Source organism: Gobius niger (assembly GCF_951799975.1).
Source record: "Gobius niger genome assembly, chromosome: 1".
NCBI classification, from domain to species: domain Eukaryota; kingdom Metazoa; phylum Chordata; class Actinopteri; order Gobiiformes; family Gobiidae; genus Gobius; species Gobius niger.
The window spans coordinates 18,731,442-18,751,100 of record NC_136852.1 but is presented as its reverse complement, the minus strand read 5'-3'; the positions used below and the strand labels follow the sequence as shown (position 1 = coordinate 18,751,100).

The 19,659-nt window shown below is 40.2% G+C and overlaps 1 protein-coding gene across 5 annotated transcripts in view; it reads left to right on the top strand.

Moving 5' to 3' along the window:
* The window catches only part of lrfn1 (leucine rich repeat and fibronectin type III domain containing 1), a 138,058-nt gene that overhangs the window by 75,226 nt on the left and 43,173 nt on the right, over positions 1-19,659 (top strand). The window contains exon 1 of one of the 5 annotated variants that reach the window (XM_079557022.1): positions 2,730-2,739. The exons of the other annotated variants lie outside the window; for them this stretch is intronic. The gene's annotated coding sequence lies outside the window, so the exon portion shown is untranslated. Of the gene's footprint in view, positions 1-2,729; positions 2,740-19,659 lie in introns of those variants that run through there. 5 annotated transcript variants of the gene reach the window in all.

Genomic DNA, 19,659 nt, shown 5'->3' with positions numbered 1-19,659 from the left:
CCTCACTTTAAGTTGAAGTAATTCCTGGGGTGATGAAACTCCTGTGTGTTTATACAGTAAAAATCATTAGCATAGTGCTTAGTAGTAAGAAATGTTTCAAGCCAAAAGCAATGCGGTTCATGAATGATTGATTATTGGCGCTGCAGAATAGTTACAGGGTAAAACCATACTCTGAACAGGCAACATTGTAAACTAGTACAACATAGACTCTGAGGAGTTCCAGGAAGAACAGTGTGTTGGATTCTGTAATGGTGTTGTCTCAGTACAGTCAGGCAAAAAAATGAGTATACTGAAAATGAAAAATTTTGAAAATGAAAAATTCTCACCAACCTTTTTTGCTTGGTGTACCCCTTGAGTCGTTTGTTTACACTCAGTGCCAGTGCTGGGCAAATTACTTAAAAAATCGTCATCTATTTTATATTAGTGATTACAGCTTTAAAAATGTAATAAGTTGTATTACATATCACTGTTTCGAAAATGTAGCTGAGTTACACTACTTTGAGTTACTTCTGAGTTACGTTTGAGTTACTTTTAGCCAAATGTAAACTGAAAATAGTAATAATGCCACCAAAATGCAGTAGGAGATTTCTTTTTCCTTCGCTTTTCCCATTCTCTTGTGTTTTGTCAATGCATATCTAATACACCAGTGTCCAACTTGATTTAGTGCTGCATTTTATTTGAGGGAAATTTGGCATTTTTTCGTCTGTACATTTGAATGCACTTGTAACTCGAGTTACTTAAATTGTAATGACTAACATATTCCCGTACTTTGTGTAAGTAATATATTTTATCCCATAGCTACTGAAAAAAGAAATGTATTTTTGTAGCTAATATTTTACCCCCAACACTGCTCAGAGCACTCCATACCTCGAGAATCCTGACATTTTCATAAAGTGATAAAACTAAACTCCGATTCATTTGTGATTTGTGTTCAAAATAAAGCTAGAATACACTAGACATACAAAACTAAGTAACTCATGCCCCTAGAGGCCATAAGCGCCACTGTTGCAGTTGGCAACAAAGAGGGAGAGAGGGATATTGTACATCCAATTACACAATGGAGATGATTTTTTTTCACTCAAACTTGGCTGTAAATACTGTTTAAGTGACGCTAGCCCGCAGTCAGCTTTGCCCGTTAGCCTGCTAGCTTCTTCTTCATGATTCCATTAGTGTGTATTGGGGCCTCCGACCCGGTGCAGGGAAAGTTGCAATTGTGGTTTTCTGGCCAGACACCAGGGGGAGATGAAAGACCCCCCAATCATCCCATTAACACTTGTATTACCCCCAGACGGACTACAAAAAGGATTTATTAAGGTAAACAAGTTACTTAGTTCTTCTTTAAATCCAAATCTCATACTGATTATTCTGATTATTATAGGTTGTTCAAAGTACCCCAGATAAGTGCTTCAGTAAGTGTTTGTTATGCGTTGCTATGGCACAAGAGCATCTATTTTAAAACTCAAACTGACAATATGATCCTAACGAACATCTAAACACCAGCAGTGCCATATTATCCACTGGAAGCAAAGACACTGCAGGTCTGAGGAGAGACCGCCTGCTCACAGAAAATACGCAAGCACTTAATGAGATCAATGGGTGAATCAATTCTTATCAATTATTGGGCGAAATGGAGGTAGAAGGAGGTCTTTGTGTTGCCATTCAGTACAAATTTGATTTCCTATGTGGCACATTTACATTGGATGATTGAAAGCAGCCGGTGCACTTAACACACATTAAGGTTGTTCAGTGAATGAGTTCTTTGTGCCGAGAAGATGTGCATATTGTTTTAATTTTATCGCTCACAAAATCAAACAGCGCAGTACTTACCTCTATAGCAGTAAATTGGGCCGTTGCAAGCAGAGATTTTGGGTTCATATCTAAAATCGTTCTCCAGCTGACTCATGCAAATGACTGTTTTGAAGTCCCTTTGTTGCATCTGTGGGTAATCTGAGGGCACTATAATTAAGCAGGAGGCTGCAGCTCTTCTTTATTGTGTGTCAGTTTGAGGAATAGCTGCTGCAGAAAAGCCACTGTGTCAAAGTGGTACAACAATAAAGCACAAACAATGGAATATGTTGGGCTGGACGTGTTAGCAGTAAATTTGCAAATCTATCTTCATTACCGCTACGCCATAGAGCTAAGAAAGAGTGCTTAAAATCTGTGAAGAATCTTGTTTGAGAGGCGATTACCGCGCGTGTTGGAAAAAAAAAACGCTTTAAAATGAAAACGCAGAATGAGAATTGCTTGTCGTTGCCAAATTTTAAAGCATTTTGAGACTTATTACCAGTCAAACGAATTCCACAATGTCTTAAACAACCTCGTTTTAAGGAATCAAACCAGAAAATGACTTCCTATATTTAAGCAGTCGTGCCCAATTTAACAGCTATAAAGCAACTGAGCATTTGCTTTTTTTTTTTTTGTTCTGTTCAGACTTTTTTTTGTTTTGTTTTGTTATAGCTCAGCTCTCCATCACATGATAAATCCCTTTCAATTACAGGAGAAAAGACTGTGTTTCTTATTTATTCTCCACATTGCACCACCCAGGTCTACGCCTACAAGTGCGTCCAGGGAACTTGACGACACCCCCGAGATAACTCCCATTCATCATCCTTACGCACAGTGCGGGCCCCGGCCACTCTGTCCGTGTTTGCTGTCCACTACAAAAAGGTACCGAAGGGGGCAGAAAACAGATCTCCTTGATGAGTCGGGGATTATGATAGAGCTGAGCAAATATTCCTGTTGCTATATACTGTTTGCGCACGATCACATGCGCACAAGCAAATTACTGTCTGATCCTATAGACAAGCTGCAAATACGACATAATCCTCCGGAGGCTTGTTAGGATTCAAAGCAAAACTCTCCAAAGCTGGAAAAAAAAAAAGATCAAATGATTACGTCTGTTGTTGCAGTGCATATAGGCCCCTTTTTTATGTCCCTCTAGTTTGCGTAGTTCTATGTTTTGAAGGGAGACATCTCTAATAGTATTGAAGAGCTGTCAATGATGTGTAGCGTTGGCGGATCGGGGCTATACTCTATATGCAAGTTCACAGCTAGCCAGTGTTAAATGTGTTTAAAGTTAGCGCTATTGCACTCACATTAAACAAGGCTGTGAGCCATTATGAGATGCTAATTTGTTTGGTGTTCAAAGCTTGCTATTGTTTTTGCCTTCTAAGCAATGGATGCGCATCGGTATCTTAGCCCAAGCAACACAAGCTGCACAATCACTGGTTCAGATAATATGAAACGGCCACAAAAAAAGTGACAGATTGATCGCCGGAACCATTATCGTTAATTTTCAGTATTGGCATCTGGATCGATTTGCTAATTGCTTTTCACTGAGTTGGAGAGGCAATGGATCTATAGGTCACGTTGAGCTTCGGATCACTGCCACTTGTTGGGAAATTCGATTCTGGGAGGGTACAAAAATGTGCCAGAGCATTAAAAACTATATGGTTAAATGCCTCAAATATATGGAGTGCTAAGAATTTTTGATCTGTTTTGCTGTGAACTAGACTAGCAAAATTGTAACTTGATCTTACAGACATTGATCCGCGCCTGGGGCCATCATAGAGCTTCTATGGTTAAATTCAAACCACAGAAATCCAATATTAGTCTGTGCTGATGAATGGGAAGCACTAGACCTCCTGGCTATTTACAGGATGTTTACCGAAAATGTTGAAAACTAAAATATTCTTGACAGATTTTAGGTAAACTTATAAGGGTCTCCTGTGTGTAGTGATGGGATTAGTGGAGCTAAGTCTTTGAGATGACTTGATAAATTGAGTGTTTTATTCAGCAAGAACTCCTGTTAATCTCAGAAGTTAATACGAAGAGGCACATTTTTGGTTGAGTGCTTAACCCTGGAAAAACATGGATGTGAATAAAACCTGAAGTCACCATTTAAGAAAACAAGCTACAACTGCTTTGCCATAATAAATAAATAAATGTTCAGTTTAAAAGCTTCTGTTTGGGTTGGCTTTGTTGTTAAAAGCTGTTTCTTATGTTCAAGGTTTTGGATTTTGAATGAAAAATTGAAAGATGAGGTCAGAATCTGAACTTTCAGTTTTACCTAAAGTTCGTCATTTGTGTATACTTTGGAAGCTGCGACTGGAAACCTCAACTGAGAAAAACTGTGCATGTCCTCGTGTGGCCTTGATTTGCTCATTGCCAGTGTTTGGACATCATTGTTTATTGCCTGAAAACTAATCACGTTGCTCGGCACTTAACATCCCCAACTTGGCTCCTTCCACTATTTTCATATTCCGTCGATGTAAGTTTGAAAGGGCACCATCCATTTTGATTATGATAAGACTTCCAAAGAACCGAACAACAAGCTTAGACCAGGGAACTTTAGTGGACTTGCGTATTTGCACGGACAGATTTGAATTCAGTTGAAATAACATCTGATTTATTTATGAACATGACTTGTGTTACATCATGAAGGAGAGCATAATGTAGTTTATGTCTGCCCAGTCCCTAATGGTGTGAAACTGGCAGCCACATTTTGATGCAAGTCCATTAATAGCTGTTCTTTGTCTGCCAGGTTGTTTTTTTTGTGTTTGTGGATGTGAGCAGTGTCGGTTGTAATAGTTGCTTGACAAGAGTGCTATCCATCAAATAAGTACGAATTTCGCAGTGTTCCCAGTGTACCTTTTAGTGATTAATAATCTATTATAATAAACGACAAAAGTGCTCTTTGTTGCCAGACTTCAGAAAGACTTCAGACTCTTTATAATGGAAAGTGAAAAAAGTGTAACAGCTAGCTACACAATGTGACTGACCTCAGGGTGCTTAACATAAAGGAACCATTAGCAGACCTCACCTTCATAAACCATTATGCAAAACCGACTTTTTAGAGCTTTTTGACATGTTGCAATGTTGTCCTCCCACCAAAAACTTACTTGCAGTTGTGTTTTGAGCCATTGACGCATGTTTGAGTAATCTTTTAATCTTCCACGGTGACTATTGAAAGTGCTGCAAAGCCTTCCCATGTGTCTTGCTAACAGGCTCTATGGTTGTACACTTATTTACAGGAGGTGATAAGTCTGCAGTGTCTTGTGTAACTATATTGGCCTGCAGAACCATTTCACAGACTCTAATTTCTGGACAATTTAGCTGAATAAAACTTTTGGCGTTATCATATACTGTTACATCAGCTAATTCGGGCTAATCTTCCCTTTACTGACATTTAATTCCACTTGAGGAGTCTGTTGCTCTTTTGTTCTTAAACCCATTAGTTTTATACCCTGACAAAATGAGAGCTGTCCCGGGCCTTTGTGACACGGCCTCGGAAATGTCTTGGCAGTCTAAAAAGCCGAAGCGCATCGCAGTATGAATTCTGGGAGGAAAGTGGCATGTTTAAGGGATCAAGCTGTGAGTTTCTCTGAGGAACTGTGTCAGCGAGACCCACCGCCATCTCTGGAGACAGACGTAGTGGGACATCCCGGGCTGTGCGGGGAAGATGAGAGGTGCCAGATTATATGTTGGTGCATAAATACATCTCTGTAATGCAAGCGCACACACACACACAGCAAAAAAAAACAAGAAAAAAAAAAATAACACGTCTTATTTTCTACACCGCATGCAACGTGAAGCACAAGAGCTTAAACCAATCAAGCATAACCAAACATCTACTGTGAATTAGAATGAACAGTATGCGGGAGGCAAGTGGACATGGCTGATGTGTAAAAGCATAAAAATGGTAATGTAGAGGCACTTCTGTGAGTGTGATAAACTGTAAAGGCCAGAGCACTTGGTCAGAGCGCCTCCTGAATTCGCAGCTCTGGGGGATGGACTACAAAGATCAATATCTAAAACTAATATCAAGTAACAGCGACTGAAAGCACTTTTCTGAGCAAAATTGTCCTGCAAGTTTTGGTGAAATTGCTATGAAAGTTGACGCTCTGGATCAGACAGCTCAGAGGCTCAGAAAATACAGCAGTTTTTGCATAATGAGACACATACAGCATTCACCAGCAAGGACCACAACTTCAAAATGCCGTGAAATAGACTCTTTTAAACAAGCACTGATGATGATCAAAGGCGAATGTCTTGTTGGGGCTTGCTGCCAGCGTTAGATTTAAGCAGGTGGTCGTAATGTTTTGCCTAATCTGTGCAAATCTGATTCAGTTAGACAAACACAACGGGGCGAGACAAAGCGTAACAGGGATTCATATCAGACATCTTGTTCCTTTTGTTTGAAATAAACCACCCCTGATTGTACAAGGGGGCTGATAAATTATTCAGCCAATCCCCACTGACCGCCAATTCACCGGCGTATGCTTATTCCCGTCGTTTTGAAAATGGACGCCAAATAACATGTGACCTCGGACTGCAGGAGCTTTGTTTTTCCCTCTAATGTCTAATTTATTCATTGCCTCCACCAGACTCTGAAATGTGTGTTGCTGCAAAGACCTGTAATTGTGAAAGTGAAAGGGGGGGGGGGGAGGAACATATGGAGATTATAAGAGAAACATTGAAATAACAAGATGAAAGGTGGTTCTAGTCATTGTGGGCATAGTCGGGCTGGGAAAACAGAATGCGCTGGTCATAGCTAATAACACTATTTGCGGTATGGTGGCCCATGAAGGACACGTCTCGAGACAGTACAGCATGTCATTTCTCTCCACTGTCGCTGCGCCCTCATTCACGCTTATGTGCGATTTGCAGAACTCACTGCCAGGGGAATGCAAGATGGCTGAATGGCCCCTCTGTGAAGCATTTCTATGGGTTTTATGTTCACATTTTCTGGATAAGCTGGATATGTAGATTTTGGGAGCTGTGAACAGTCAATTTTTCAGGTGGTTTGCAGAAAGTGAAATCTCACACCTTGCATATTTTCGACAGTGAGATTTGGATTTGGTAACTTCAATAGCTGGGTTAGGAGCGTTAAACTGACTTCCGTTACTCCTGGCTTTTCCACTATTTATTAAATGCCGTTTATCTGCGTACTATTGTGCTGGGATGTGCACAGTTTAAAGGCATTTACAAACGATTAACTGTTGTAACACTGTGTAAATGTTTATGAATGATGTCTTACACATTACCTAATAGTGTGTAGTTAACAACATTATTATATAGTCTGCATTGGCTCTCCATTGTCGGTCTATTTTACGATGGTTACAAAAGTATCCTGACAGTCCCCTAGTCTAGATGACTACTGTGCTAAAAAGATGACAACATAGGGTTACTCGATTATTGAAAAAATAATCATCATGATTATTTGAGTCATAATTGAAATCACGATTATTTGTTGCCTTTAAAAAAAAGTCTATCTTTATTTCATTTATTTATTAATCAAAAAAACTATGCTGAATATTTTCTGTTTTCTTAACAGTCATAGAAGTACAAATGATTTCAAATACTGTATGCCTTTTTTGAGGAGAGCTCTCTGTTTCACACCTGCTGCCTCCTGGCCAGCAGTCACACCTGCGCAAGTAAACTGAGCAGCGCAGCCTGATGACATCATCACACAGCGCAAACAGCATGAGCCATGGCACGTGAAATGGCGAAGGGAAAATAATCCCAGTGGCATGAAATAATGCAAGTTTGCTTTGCTTCGTGAGATCGCTTCGGATGGACAAGAGGGAGGGCATCCTTAATAATCGTTTTTTCTATAGTAAGTTAAAAGGATGAACATCCTCATCATCAACCAAACATTTACTAAAGCTAATAGTAATAATAATACATTTTATTTGTTCAGCGCTTTTCAAGACACTCAAAGACGCTTCACAGAAAAACAATAATAAAATCACACATAAAAATGAGCACATTAAAAATAGAGGGCAGCTACTCGACATTAAAAGCCTTTTTTTTTTTTTTTTAGTTCTTTCTTGAAGGTGGGGAGGTCAGAACAGGCACGGAGCAGTTGGGGCAGTGAGTTCCAGAGTGTGGAGGCGGCAATGGAGAAGGCTCTGTCTCCCCAGGTTCGGCGCTTGGTCTTACAGGGGAGGGACAGGAGGTTGGCGTTGGAGGAGCGAAGGGAGCGAGATGGAGTGTGATGGTGGAGGAGGTCGGTGAGGCATGGAGGGGCCAAATTGTGGAGGGCTTTGAAAGTGATGAGGAGGACCTTGAACTGGGTGCGTTGAGGGACGGTTCTGAAGGACAGGGGTGATGTGTTCACGGGAGCGAGTGTGCGTGAGGGGGCGGGCAGCAGAGTTTTGGATGTACTGGAGTTTATTGAGGGTTTTGGATGGTCAGCCGTAGAGGATGCTGTTGCAGTAGTCAATTCTGGATGTGATGAAGGCATGAATCAGAGATTCAGCGGCAGAGAAAGTGAGGGATGGGCGGAGTCGTGATATGTTTTTGAGATGGAAGAATGCAGTCCAGGTAAAGCTACTACTATTTTTTTTCCTTTTTCTTTTTGGAATGCATTGTGCTGAAGTGTTGTGTTGTCTGTCTAGTCAAGACTGTTGTCTACTGTATATTGTGTTGTTTTGTAATCCTGGCTTGATGTTAGTTTGTCAAATGTATTGTAACTGTTGAAATTGTTAGTATTGTTTGTTTGTCTTTTTGAATAATTAAATAAAAAAACAGAAAAAAAAATCAAATTATGCTATTTTTGCAATTGTTTAGTTTAGTAATCAAAATCATAATGGAATTTTTGATTAATTGCACAGCCCTAGGACAACATGTTTCTTTATTTTTAAAGCAGTACTCCTGCCCCTAGAGGCGATAAACGCAACTGCAGGTGTCGTAGCAAGTTGCGATTTTTTAACTTAGTAATTGTCTGTAAATACTACGCTGACAGAAAAGGCGAAGGGAGAGAGGGATATTGTACATCCAATGACACAATAGAAATGATTTTTTTCACTCAAACTTGGCTGTAAATGCTGTTTAAAGTGGTGCTAGCCCACAGTTAGCTTTGTCCGTTAGCCTGTTAGCTTCTTCTTCATGATTCTATTAGTGTGATTCTATTAGTGTGTATTGGTTGCTCCGGTCCGGTGGCAGTCAAGGTGCAATTGTGGTTTTCTGGCTAGAAATTGTATTACCCCCAGAGGGACTACTGAAAGGATTTCTTAAGGTAAACAAGTTACTCAGTTCTGCTTTAAAAGCCGTATATTTGTCTTTAGGACTACAACATGTCCACAACATTTGCGTGGTGTACTGTACACTGTCAGACAAGTTCTCACCCAATGTCTATAAATCTTGATTCACATTTCTATTGGTTGTTTTAATGGTTCTTTAATGCACTGAAAGAGACTGCAGTCAACTGGTGTAAAAATCCATAACTTTCTCACTTAGAGGCAGAAGTTCTACTTCTACTCAGCCTCTTTTCATGTTAGCGTAAGTAATGTTCAAAAGATACACTGAGAAACTGGGTTTATGATAAACCCGTTTACTGGCGGCACCGACACACCGCTTATGTTAGAGTGAGACATCGCCAAATTAAAAGATCAATAGCTGCTCTAATTTCTTTGCTGCTTTGATCGGCCCAAGTTTGTGTGAGAAATTCTTTCCCCTAAATCCAAAGTGAGTTTTTGGAGTTTCACTTTGTTTTAATTTGCAACAGTAAAAGGTACAACTGTATTTCCTGTCAAGTTTACTTTGCAGTTCTAGTCAAGCGCTTTAGTTAGCGCCATCTACCAGCCACATAAAGCCAGATAATTAAAGAGTCTAATTACTCTGTGTTCCACGGTCTTGTCACAATAAACTGTGTCTTTATTTAGAAGAGCGGTATTAGACTCTAAATTTGCATTTTAAGAGCGATCATTTGCAAGTGTTGGGATAACACTTTTGCCACACGGTCTAAGAAATTAGGAAATAAAAATGGTGAGGTGGATTCATCCCCCTAATATTATGGATCACTAAATTATAATGTTTTTAATGGGGCCATTTTTAATATAACATCTTTAAACATATAGGACCGATACTTTTTACTTTGTCCTTGCAAGGGAACCAAACTAACACATGCATCAACATAATTCCACTGTGCTATTTGTCAAATAAATATAAAACATGCGTCTCCAATTGGCTGCCTTTGTCCCAGTGTTTGGCCATTAGTCACGCACTGTTAGCCGTATTGAGATGGTGGTTGTGAAGCAGAATTTGTTGAAGCGTAGTCAGGGTGGCACTTTGATTAAAATCTGGAGCTAGCTGACCTTTTATTGGAAATGTGCGGCGAAACCGAGAGAAACAAGGAGATGTTTCGTTCTATAAATCAAGCAAATCACTTTGTTCAGCAGTTTCGACTTCCAGGTATGAAAAGGCTGTTATCTTCCTGTTGTAATAAGATGCTTAGGTTACTTCATTTATTATGGTACATACAGTATTAAAAGCAATATTAGCTATGTCCATTATGTCAAATTAACTTGAAGTGCAAAGTTTCCAAGTTTTTATGGTTCTAACTTTGATGGAATAACGCAAGTGGTGAGTTTTAATTTTGTGGAAGTGAACAAAGTGGTAGGAAGAGGGATAAATGTGACTTCTCCTGGCCCATTCGTACAGTATTGGTGCAGGGCAACTGTTACATACACTGTGCCATGTCCAAAGAAGGAAATAGAGTTATAAACGTCAAATAAAATGACCAGGGAAAGCTTTTTATTTGTTTTTGCAAAATACTATATTAAATGTCAGTGTCCTAATTGAAAAGGTAATTGCTGAACAACAAACTCAACCAAGGATTAATCAAATTATTCAAGGCAATTGTTTGTCTTTCTTAAATTCATTTAGCAGAGCATAGCTTTGGCACGTAAACAATGGTGTCATGGCCCTGAATGTGGGTGAGGTTGAGGAATCTATTCAATAATACTCATAATCTTTCATGCATATGTACTAAACTTACTGTGTGACAAAACCACAGTTGTTTTCTTCTGTTTTTTTCTTCGCACCATGATGAAAAACCCTAATATTGCAGCCGCCGTCGTTGGGCAGCGCTAACTGACCAGAGGCGACACACACGGGGCAGATCTCTCAGTCACAAAGTGCACCGCAGGGCGAAAGGCTATGACTGGTCGGCTCAGGGGTTTGTGTAGCATCAGCTTCGCAAAGGCCTGAGTAACTGTGTTTGAGTTAGATCATCACCAAATGTCACAGTAGTGCCGTCGTCCTTTGACATTTAGTCGGTAAAGACAGCAACCAACTGAGCAGAAAGATACTTTAATTAAAACAATGAATCAGAGCGCAGTCACGTCAGCAGGCACCAAAAAGAGGATCATGGTACTAGGCCATGCTGGTTCAAACCTTACCGAGATAACAAAGAGTCAGCGTATTTGTCAATTTGAATTTCATTCTTTTTGTTTGTTTAAATTGGTTTACTTATTGGTTTATTGGTATTGCTGACGCTCGTGATTAAACCAGGCAAACTGCAAAATTAGACGCGTACAATAGTGAAAGCTTCTGTAAGTAATGTAATTCTACTTCTACGACCACTTAAAGTGTGCTTTTCTATCTGCAAGCCTCCTCTCTTTCCTTGCACCACTTTTGGCAGATGCTGACTACTGCAGACTGGAAGAAGGCCACACAAAGTAAATCACTTTTGGCCCAAGCTAAATTTGATCTAATGCTTTTCTAATTCAAACAAAGAGCTGAGAGCCCTGACAAGTTTATTTAAATTGTTGCTACTGAGGAGGGAAAGGGTGTCTTACCAAACTTAGGTAATGTTGAGGAAGATTTTTTTTCAATTGGTAAAAAAGGTAAGCGAACCATCCAACAATTAAGATAGTGGAGCTAATGACTGAAGCACATTTCTATTGATTTTTCAATGTTTTAGTGAATACATGAAAAACACAGGCAGTAGCAGATCTACCAGCACAAATAGGTAGCATTTGAAGAGCTGTAACTGTATCACAAACCTTTTTTTGGAGGCTTTCAAGTGGGATGACCTGGTCCGTGGTGTCAACTGGCTGACTGAGATCAAAAAGGATTCAAACAGAGCAATCACCAGCACAAACAGCAACGGGGGAGCCCATAGAAAATGCCCCACGTTCCAGAGAGCAGCTTAAAATCCAATTTCAACTTCCTGCGCATTAGGATTCAAGAGACGGTTCAGTTTGTGGGGGCTGTTTCATCCTCAACTAAGGTGAAACGCACAACAACAGTGTGAACAATCAGTGGCGTGAGTGAAGATTAGCTCTGGTTATTTCAAACCAGCGGGAGGCCATATATTAAACATGGAACATCTCTGAGGCAACATAGATTGAACACAGACATATTTTTCCTTGAACTGCAGATCTCGGAAGGTCTGATAAAGAGGTTCAAAGCTCGGATATTATTCATGGAAATGCAGAGCTTTCACAGCAGTGTTTTGCACATTTATGTGGTCCCAGTATCTCAGTGGAGATGACGAGCTCCTTTCCACATGTCGCTGTATCCATTATAGATGGTCAGCTCAGCCTTCCTGTGCTTTACATATGTTTACAGCTGTCAACCGCACTGGGAGAGGTCAGTGAGAGGTTGCAAATGCACTCCATCTGACGGGTGCTTTTTTACTCCTTGTGGTAAATATCATTAAAGGGACGAGTTTAAAAATGTTAAAAACATGTATTTTTCTTCCTTCTACTTGCTCTAGCAATGTCCTAATTTGTAGAATAAGCCCAGACCTATTCACCACAACCTATGCACCTCTAAAATCCTGCACTGTCACTCAAAAAGGTGTTAATTCAGGGCCGAAGTGACGTCATGCACAAGCGTAACATAGAAACTGCAGTTACGCGCTAGACCTGAGGTGGCAGTAGTGAGTATAAAAACGTCAACTTCCATCGAATCCCTATAAAGCTGGGCTACCTGACTGTTTCTGTTTTTACCACCAGTAAACCAGACCTTGTTGCATGATCTTCACCTATTTTAGAAGATAGAAGAATCTAAATTACTGCAATTTCTTTTGGGGGCTGTACCCCTTTCTTCACTTTGACACCGCTCAAAGCTGTAAAAAGGCCTGAGACATTCATATAAACGATTTGCTTGAACAATTTGGACAAGCAGGAGGGATTGTGAGAGCTAGAGACAAGTTTGGGCCAAATCAAAAAATGTCACGGTTTGTGCAGAAAAAATCAGCTACCCCGGCTTTACATGTTGATATAGTTATGCCGTTTGCACTGAATCAGACACAGCTAGCGAATCTTCACATTTCACACCATGTTAAATTGGAGTTTGTTTTATTATGTAACATCAAACACTTTGGGGGAGTTTCTGATTAATTGCTGTTTCATTCATCATCTTCAAATATTTTTAATGATTCATATTTGTGTGAAAATCAAATTTCCTCAGTATCATTGGATTATGACTCAGATTGACATGAAATATTTTATTAGGCCATAAATCGGAGTGGTGGTTATATCAGGCTCCCGGATGTGGCAAGAGAATAAAATGAAATTCTGCCACCTCACGCTGTCCCGAGTTTAAACTTAGCTGAACAACTACTTTGAATTCTGATCTTGAAGTCCCATAGAGCATAAGGTGGCGGGGCCGGCTCACTTTGGAGAACACTGGGTTCTCAGGCCATCTGCCTTTCAACTGCGCAGCCTTCAGATCTGATGAATACTTGATGTTTGGGGCTGAGTAGTTCACGAAGTCAAGATGAAGGAAGATCATTTGAGAGATTTTGTACTAAATAATTGCCAGTTTTATAATATACTGTAAAGCAAGAAAATACATATAATAAAATTGGATTTGCACAAACAGGCCCATCCAGCTGAGAGTGGTGGAGGAGTCCAAGCAGATGATTTTGTAGCAGACAAATAGAGGCAGCTGTGGAAATCTGATAAGCTCTCTGTATTCCTCTTTGACACATTGGACACAATCTTATCAGCCGTCTCCTCTGCATGGGCTCTTCATTGCCACTCTGTCTTGACAAACAAATCCTGTTACAGTCAGGCACTAAATTCCACTGTGACACACATAAATTATAGGAGTGAGTATTTATTGGCCTGCAGAGATTTGGGATCTGTCTCCGTGAGGAGGAAATGAAGAGCGCTTGTTTTTGAACCTGTTTCTTGATGACTGCTGCAACACCACCTCCAGAGCCTGTCAAAGTGACAGCGCTGGCAGAGCGCAGGCACAACTCTGACATTATTTGCAGATTTGCAGAAAATATCTGGCTAGCTAGTATGATTCATATAGACCCACTTCTGTTTACCAACAAGATGTCACATTCATTTAGCTAATTATGCATGTGCTAGGGGGCTTAGTCAAATTGAGGCCTCCCACTTTGATAATGGTAAGTAGACATTTTAAATAATTTTCCCCGTCTTCAGCTTACGATCATGTTCAGCCTAAATGATTGATATTTTGAACAAGTTGTGTTATATATGTGTCAACATTTTGTTGCAGAATTTTCAGTAACTTTACTTCAATTCTATTACTGTCTCCAAACCCTGCTTAAAGGCTCGCATATAACAGGATATGCTAATACTTGTCTCACTAAGCTCTTGTAATCTTCATGCTTGAATTTGTGAACAGAGAGCCCTGTCTTATGTAGTGGGTATTGGTGGCACACTTTTTCAGCTATGCAAAATACCCTGTTCTCCTCAATGTTTTAAACCATTAATCAAGTATGCCCTGCCTGAATATGACTGGAAAATTACAAACGTTACATTAGGGAAGTGAGCTTCATGTGTGCTATGGTATAATAAGTTTTCCTGCTGAGCATATGCTTATGTAGCCACCGGTGAACCATGAAATCACTTGGTTTTCATAAAGCTGATTTGCATTCTCAGGTTAAAGCTCAATGGGGCAAGTCTGGTAGTTGTAAAACCCTCATTTAGAACATCAGAGCTGTCTTTTACTATTACGGCTCCGAGAGATGATCAAAGTGTCACTGTTACTGAAATAATGTCATGCGCTAACAGTGTTAGACACGCAGAAAGCAACACGTCCTAACACCGTGTCACACAATCTCAAGGTGGGCTAAATTAGTCTCATATTTCATGTCTGTGTTGTGCTGTTTTATTGCATTATTATTCACACCCACTGTTTCTCATATTAAATGTTCCCAAGTCATGGACGCAGCACAATTCCCTCTAAATGTAGCGCATGCGATGAGTAGAACTCGTCTGCAGAGGGATTATGACTCCAAATGCACGGGAATCCTATGGGAATTAAGTAAATGTGAAATCTAATCCATAAGCGCTTTTTGTAGCTGGAGTGTGATCTAAAAGAGTGACAGCATTTATTATGAGCTGTACGCACGAGGGAACCATACATCACCTTTCTACTCACACAACTCAGCCTGGTCCTCTGCGGCTGCATTTTCAATTTGGTCCCCTGAAAAGGTCAAGGGCGTCTCTATTTAGCATAATCACAAACGAGCAATCACTTTATCCAGGTTCAGGTGATTGTGGCGATGTCCACACTCGCATAATAACAAGTGTCCAAACAAGTTTCAGCCTCTTCTAATCAGAGTCAAGATTGCATTTTATTATCTGTTAAACGGGAGTCAAAATTGCAAAAGCTGTGCAAACTAATGGACATGAGAGCTGGTTCAACCATTCATGTTTTCTACTCACCAGTTCGTCAAATAAAGGTTTGTCTTGGACCAGTTGAGAGCATATGTAGACTTAACTAAGAAAAATTGTAACATGAAATTTAAAGCAATAATTTTCTAGTATTTTGCCTATGAACACTATCAATTGTAATCTATTTCAATCAATCTATTCTAATACGCCACAGCATTTTCTAGAAGTAAATTTGATCTATAACAAATCAACGTTCAAGACCCCACTGATGATGAAACATGGGGGAAAAAAATCAACCATTTTCACTTCAGCATCACATTTTTAAAACCAATTGTCCGTAACGTTGTTTTTGATAGTCAATATCCCATGTGTCTCAGTATTGTCCAAAACTTAAAGTGCATATGACACATTAGACACAATTTTTGCTAAAACGTAGTTAACACGATTATATTTAAGATATTGCTAAAGATTGTACCCAGCTTTCTTTAGTTTGGCCCTTTTTTGTGATGTTTATAGTTGGACACCGACAGGAAGTGACATAGAAGAAGGTAAACTATTTTAAACTGTTGCCGTGCCAACCATGTTAAGTCAATACTTTTGTTAAGTGTGACGTCACGACTTCCGCTTCCGGGTCCTAGCAGACCGGCAAATTTGCGAGAAAAAACTCTTAAAAACCACAATCAATATTTCTGAAACTCCACGGAGAGTTACTGAACCTTCTTATTTCTCAGACTCATTAGCCAAAAAATGCCGCACCTACTACTAAAAAAGTTATGTTTACTAAAGTTGCTACTTCCGGGTTTAGCGGAGCTGCTGCTTAGCATTTTTCTCCTCTAAACCCTAATGTAGCGATTTTGGTAAATATATAGCTGTAGGTACAGAATTTTTGGCTAATGGGCCTAATAAATAAGTATGTTCAGTAGCTCTCTGTTGAATTTCAGAAATATTGATTGTGGTATTGAAGAGTCTTTTTGTAGTTTCTTGCCGGTCTATGCGAGCCCGGACGTAGAGCTGTGACGTCACCACTTAACAAACGTAGGCTATGAGAAATGAGCGAAAGTGCTATGGTGCGTTCCAGGCAACTGGTAACTGGTAATTTTTCCACTTCCCACTTGTAAAAATGCCTTGGAATCAAACTGGTAATAACAACTTGGAAACTTGGAAACCTCAAGACTGCTACAAGTTCGTATGAGATAAAGGCAGTAATGGCGGCCCCCAGTGGAGGTGCGCTGCTAATGTTAAAACTGTAACAAAACCGCTGCATCATTGATGTGAGCATGACTTTTGGACACAGATTTCAACACAAAGTATGAGCTAACAGTTTAATCACCTGGAACGCTGTGACATTTCTGTATTAGGATTGCTGCTTCACTTACAATCAGAACAACGCTTTTCTCCCCTTTTGTTTTTCATGAACTTACCACAGCTGCTTTACGGCACACCAAAACCACTTCCTTTCCCCATATGGAAACGTGTCCCCACTGTTTCCCCGATCGCCCGCTGTTTTTGCTAAGACCGATATTCAAGTGATTTGTAGCGCTGCATGACATCTCTCCGTGTGTGCGCATCACCGTCTGAGGAGGAGACGGCGTGTTTCTTCCCGGAAATTGGAATTATCCGTCAATTTCTCCCAAAAGTGCTCACCCATGGATCTCCTATGCTCTCCTTCAGCGGAGCGCACATCCTGCCTATAGTTACGTCTGTGACTTGTATAAGTTGACCCTTGAGGTGCTGGGAAAGACGAACTGCAGCTACGGCTCAACGGCTGAACTTGTATTTTGTAGCCTAAACCGCTCAACACGCTCAGAGACAAGTAATTTTATTATTCATCAGACTCCCGCCTAGTTTGAATTTAATCTTTTATCACTTGCCAGTTGCTTGGACCGCGACCACAGCACGATGTTTGATGTTTAGTAATGTAAGTCATGACCTACTATGTGTTTTAGATCATATCTCCAAAAAAAGTACAATATTTCCCTTCGGTATTACATGGGGAAAGGCGCCAGAATGTTCTCAGAGAGTTCTTCACAAAACATGACGATTTCTGACCCCAGTAATGAGACTTTTTCACCATGTTTGGCCTGGATTTTCCACTTTTCTGGCTTATGTGCATCCACTTTTAATCTCCGAAAGGCGCCACTTGTTTTTCGGGAAGCTGCACGAGCATACTTTATATGCAGTTTGATTTTCACATATGAAGTCAAAAACATGCAGTAAATTCAAAGTAATGTCCATATTGATAAATCCTCGGCTCTGTTAGAAACTTTTTATGCTGCATAATTGGCGAATTGCAATGTATCTAAAAAATGGATTGAGAGGGTAGATTCAAGCTGAGGACAAACTATATTTTTGCCCGATTTTGCTGTAATTTTTAGTCTTGACTTCGAATCGCGCAATGTGTGAGGAGGAAATAGATGACCAAAACCCCAGTTGCGATTAATCAAACATGTTTGATTTTTAAAGCCCATTTTGGACGCACAGGAGCAGCGTGGCCTATTTTACCGACCCAAATGTGAAAACACAGAGCCCAGCGGCCAATAACAGAGCAGAATATAGAAAATAGTGTAGCCACAGATACAGATGGCAACGTGTCATACAAGGAGGCGTGGCCTCGCCGGGGAGGAAGGAAGCATGTTTTGGGAAGCACAATTCTTCACTCTTTTTAGCCGTTTTCTGGTGGAATATTAAGGTATTTATCACACACAAATAAAGTCAGGTCTAAATCGGGTCCATATGGATGTTTTTTCACAGCTGATTATTCAGTAGAAGCAAAAAAACGGCAGTCATAGCCACAGATATCATATAATAAAGGCTAGATGTCTTAAGGCGGAGTCACTTCCGGCATAACCGGTGGCCATCTTGCCACAGGGAAGACGGATTTACAAACGGTTTGGTTTCTTACAAACATTATTAACGTAATTCTGAATGCTGGAACATGTTGATTATGTTCATGTTCATGTGTATTTAGTGTCATAACTACATCTCTGACGTGTATAACAAACCAAATCATTTGAAAATCTGTAGAAAATTTAGCAAGTTATGGTTATTTAAAAAGTACATGCACCATAAAACACAATGTTACGAGTGAGCACGATGGCCGCCGTGTGCGGACATCGCCCTCCACTGGCCAGCAGCGCGTACGAGACATCTAGCCTTTATTATATGATAGCTATCGTCATAGCCAGCATTAGCATGTAGCATTCTCTGTTATTTATGTAATTCTGGGCTGTAGAACCACTTTGCTCCTATACATGTCTTTGTATCTTTATTGGGTAGAAAACTATATTCATAATTCAGCATTTGTTAAAGTCATTTTGGAGCAAATATTGAATGTTTAGATTTTTCTACTCAGTTTGTTTTCTCCCTCAACTACTTCTAACATGACCATGTATGGGCGACTCCAGAGATGCCATCTGTATCTATAGCTCGAGCTGAGCACAGACCACACAGAAAAGCCACAAGAGGCACTTTTTTCAGTCTGACCTCAACCGCAGACGAACTTTAAAAGTAAACTCACGACTATCAGGCTAAAACTACTTCTCCATCGATGTTCTCTTTTCCCCTATCACGATGGAAATACATCCAACTTCTTCCTCTCTTTTTAATTTCATTTGCGACAACAACAGTCTAAACAAGCTCAGGAACACTTGTACATAGCGCCGTGCTGGGAGCGGGCTACCAAAGCAGACAGCAATCACATGCCACTGTTGACCAATCCGGAGACACACAATGGCAAACAGTGACAGTGTTTACAGATCTGGAGTCTTTTTTTTTTTTCTCCGAAAAGAGAAATAAAGCAGGGAGGGAGACACAGTATGAAACATAATGCAGCAGTGTGGCGTCAGCTGTTTGAAACACTCGGGTAGTGTGTATTATTATTCGTTATGTGTATAATCATGCTATATTCAATCGTGTAATTTAGACACCCCCCCCCCAGTCGTTACAAAATCCCTTTTAGAAAAATCATACAATGCGATACAAACTCCAACCTCAAGTGGCCATTAAGTATAAAGCATAGTCCCCAGAGATACAGTATGACTTGTCGGGTCTATCTTTATGCTAACTATTAAGACAATAGCGTTTGTAGTAATAGCGCCATAAGCCCGATAACTATAATGGAGGTGAGTCTTTTGTGACCTAAGTCTCTCTCTCTGGTCGCACCTCTTTGCTTGGTAACCATGGCCGCTGGCACAAATTCATGAGTATTGATTGGCCGAGGGAACGCGCAGACATTCATCTCGTTGTGACCTCTAATGCCAAAGGTTTG